The sequence below is a fragment of the Centroberyx gerrardi genome, chromosome 22 (assembly GCF_048128805.1).
Source record: "Centroberyx gerrardi isolate f3 chromosome 22, fCenGer3.hap1.cur.20231027, whole genome shotgun sequence".
Taxonomy (NCBI): domain Eukaryota; kingdom Metazoa; phylum Chordata; class Actinopteri; order Beryciformes; family Berycidae; genus Centroberyx; species Centroberyx gerrardi.
The window spans coordinates 732,472-736,829 of record NC_136018.1 but is presented as its reverse complement, the minus strand read 5'-3'; positions in this window follow the sequence as shown (position 1 = coordinate 736,829).

The following is a 4,358-nucleotide window of genomic DNA, read 5'->3' as shown; positions in this document are numbered from 1 at the left end:
GAAAAAAGAAAAAAGAAAGAAAGAAAGAAACAATAAACAAACAATGAATGAATGAATGAATGAATGAAGAAAGTTCCAGTTTCTCCTCTAGTTCAGTGTCCAGACTGAACACACATGGCTGCACTTCAATATGTGGTGTGTGTGTGTGTGTGTGTGTGTGTGTGTGTGTGTGTGTGTGTGTGTGTGTGTGTTGTTCTTCACCCTCCACTGTACCTCACTGTGGTTTGATGGCAGTTCATCAACACACAACCAGAACTCAAACCAAACCGATGTCTAAAACACAGACGCACCGACCAAAACCAACCACCGTCAATTCAAACTTTAGTCCCGCCCACAAAGGCTCCGATTGGCTCGATCTGAGCAGCAGACTCCACAACATCTGAAGAGCGGAGGAACGAGGTTCAGGAGTCTGGAGCAGGACAGCTCGGTGTCAGACTGAGGAGAGACTTGAACCTGCGAGGTTCAGCCGGTCCGGACCGCCCGACACCAAGCTGCACCCGATGAGCTCTGCTGACTGGAATCCACTTGTCAGCTGGTTGAAATAATAAAGTTATTTAAAAGCTGGCTGGCAGAACTAGACTCACAGTCAGGGAGTTTAGCTGACCTTCTGATCTGAAGACTGAAGACTGTTAGCAGACACCATGCTGTCAGCTGGAGGGACCTGAACAGTGACCTTCTGGTCTCCAGTCCTGCTCTCTGTCCTCTGGACCAAACACACACCTGTTCACCTGCTGAGTGAAATCCTCCTGTCAGCTGGTTGAAATAACAGCAGCTCTCTAATAAAGAGACAGAAGCTCTGATTTCAGACATTTCTACACTTTACTGACAGTAAAAACTCAAAGCTGAAGCTGCAGGACTCGAACCCGAGACCTTCTGACTCAAGACAGTCTCTCTAACCGCTGGACCAGCAGCTGATAAACTCTGATGAAAAGAGTTGAGTTCAATACAAAGACTGGAGAAGCAAATAAGAAGAGTTCATACCTCTTCCACAGACCTCAGATCAGTTCTGGTCTCTAATGTAAAGACTCCTTCAGTAGCTCAGAGTCACAGACCTCAGATCAGTTCTGGTCTCTAATGTAAAGACTCCTTCAGTAGCTCAGAGTCACAGACCTCAGATCAGTTCTGGTCTCTAATGTAAAGACTCCTTCAGTAGCTCAGAGTCACAGACCTCAGATCAGTTCAGGTCTCTAATGTAAAGACTCCTTCAGTAGCTCAGAGTCACAGGACCTCAGATCAGTTCTGGTCTCTAATGTAAAGACTCCTTCAGTAGCTCAGAGTCACAGACCTCAGATCAGTTCTGGTCTCTAATGTAAAGACTCCTTCAGTAGCTCAGAGTCACAGACCTCAGATCAGTTCTGGTCTCTAATGTAAAGACTCCTTCAGTAGCTCAGAGTCACAGACCTCAGATCAGTTCTGGTCTCTAATGTAAAGACTCCTTCAGTAGCTCAGAGTCACAGACCTCAGATCAGTTCAGGTCTCTAATGTAAAGACTCCTTCAGTAGCTCAGAGTCACAGACCTCAGATCAGTTCGGAGCTGCAGACTCCAGCAAGCCGGTCCGGTCCAGAGATAGTGTAGAGGTAAGACTCTCCACTCTGGAGCCACATGTGGGTCAGAGCCTGGGATCCAATCGAATCCCCCCCAGAGAGGTAAGGCTTCTGAGACAAGGTGAGTCAACAGACAGGTGAGTCAACAGACAGGTGAGTCAACAGACAAGTCAGTGCTGAACCAATCAACTGAGCGGATAAACAAACCTTCAATGATGAACTGATGCTTCAAAACCTTCAAAACAAAGCACCAACCGAAATGACAGTTCAAGTGAACGGACAAAAACAAACCACACACACAAAATAAAAAATTATTTATTTACTGCCATTTGTTTTCTAATGTCTTTGTTGTTGTGTTACTAATGTGTGCAGGGTTGTGTGTTAGGTGGAAACACCAGGAGCCACGCGGGGTTTCTAATCTCAAACCTGCAAAACTGTCTTTCTTTTGCTGATTTGTTTTTCAGCGTGTTTTTTCAGTGTGCAAATAAATATAATAAAATAAAAAATAAAATAGTTCATTGACAGTTAATAGACAGTTAATAGACTGTTAATAGACAGTTAATAGACAGTTAATAGCCTTGAAGAGTGTGTTGTGAACTTCAGTTTTGTTTTGGTTGGAGAACAGCGTTCCCATGAGCCTGTGAAGTTCCTGAATGTGGTGATGTCATCACCTCCCTTTTCTTATTGGTTCAGGTGTTTTCTCAGACAGATAACACTGATAAGACATGGTGTGTGTGCGTGTGTGTGTGTGTTGTGACTTGTGAAGAAGGCATGCCGAGACACTCTGACTGTCACACTGATGGATCTAATCAGGGTGAGAAACGACTCTAAACCCCCCCCCCACACACACACACACACACTCACACACACACACACACACACACACACACACAGAGGCATGCTGGCCTCAGAGCAGAAATGAAATCAAACCCTTCATGTTGTTTCTTACTGAAAAACCACAAACCAACCAGACACTTTAGAATAATTACACTAAACTTTATTTTAGCTGATTTCTCACAAACAAGATTCCACATGACTCTCCTGAACAACAAGAGCAGCCTGAGAGGAAGAGAAACCGGTGAGAAGAAAAAGAACAAATCAGGTTTTCAGGTTTGTCGTCTTGGATCACATCGGTCAGTAGAAAACTGGATCTAATGTCTAATGATCTGGATCTTTTACAGTGTTTTATTATATTACTGCTGTGGTTCTGGATTGGATACCAAATACAATAAAATAAAGGGAAGGTCTAAAATAAACAGGTTTTAAAAGCAGTAATATAACAAAATAAAATAGATTAATAAAATTAAGATTAAAACAAAAATAAAAATGTAATAAAGTAAATAATAATAAATAATAATAATAATAATAAATAAAGATATGATGGTCTAAATGCTGCTTCAGAGCCTTTTCCACAAGACAAGAAGAAAAATCTGGAGAAATTCCTGGATCCTCGTTTTTTTTTTGTTTTGTTTTTTGCATAAAAAAGGTCAAATGTTGCTGCTCTTTTATACTTTCTGCTTTATTTCGTCGCTCACAGCAGAAAGAAACAGAGACAGAAACAACCTGATCAGTTACAGAACTAAACTGTGTGAGCGAGTATTAAAGAGGAAAGATGATTAGTGAATAAGAATAATCTGAATAATAGTAATAAAAATTAATTGTCAATAATAGTAATAAGGGAATGATGCAACAAATATCCAACATCCATCTAAAAACTATCAAAACTATCTAAAAAATAATCAGTAAAATTCAATAATATTTACTTGTACAACTAGGCTATAAGTAAAAAGAGACTTCTGAGTTACTGAATATTGGTACAAAATATCAGTATCGGCCTTCCAAGAGTCTTATCAGTGGAACCTGATCTCCTGATGCTTTTCTCCACCTGAAGTCCAACAGTAAAGATCTGAGCAGATTGTTTTCCGCCCAGCGACAGCCGGACCGCTCCGTCCAATCAGAAACCTTCAATTAACTGTCAGCTTTTATTAAGGACAAACAAGCAAGAAATTCCATTAAAGAGGTTTTTCCTGCTTCCAGAAAATGCAACGTCGGCGAGAAACGACATTCTGAGCCGTAAACAGCAGAAAAACAAAAACAACACACAAAGGAGAGATGATTTATTAATTATGAATGCAGAATTCAGTGTTGGGAGTGAATCAGTGACCCCGTTAGCAGCAGCACACGCCTGGCGGTTCAGACTGGGACTCAGTAGAGAGAGGGATTGTGCAGCAGAGGGCGAGGGACCGGATCAAACCCGCCGAGGTTGGGACGCCGTCTGCAGCGAGCTGGAGCGAGCGTCTGGTTCTGTGTTGGTCATTCTGTCGTAGATCTCTGGCACACAGACGATTAAAGGCCCATAGAAGAACCATTTCAGGTTCCACAAAGACCCTTTCAGCCTTTTAATATCAGGTGAAAACATGAAGACAGTTCCAGTTTAATATCCCAAAGAATAACGGTTCTTTGGGATATTAAACTGGAACTGTCTTCATGCTCCAGCCAGCAGAGTCTTTGCTGTTTGTGCTGGTCCACCAAAACAATGGCGTCTATGGTTAGTTGCTATGGCCATTAATGCCTTAAGGCCGCCACACAGCTTTGTAATGGTACAAGACTAACATTAAAGCTGCACTAAGCGATTTGTTCTGACCACTAGAGGGAGACAGAACCACAACACATAAACACAAGCTGCTGGGCTACGGAAGCCCGTAAGGACAAACCGTGCATAAAGGCTAACGGCTAAAATAAACGTTCTACAGAGACATATCACACCGGTTACCAGTCTCTCTTTGACAGATGTTTCTCCTGCTGAAGGTCAC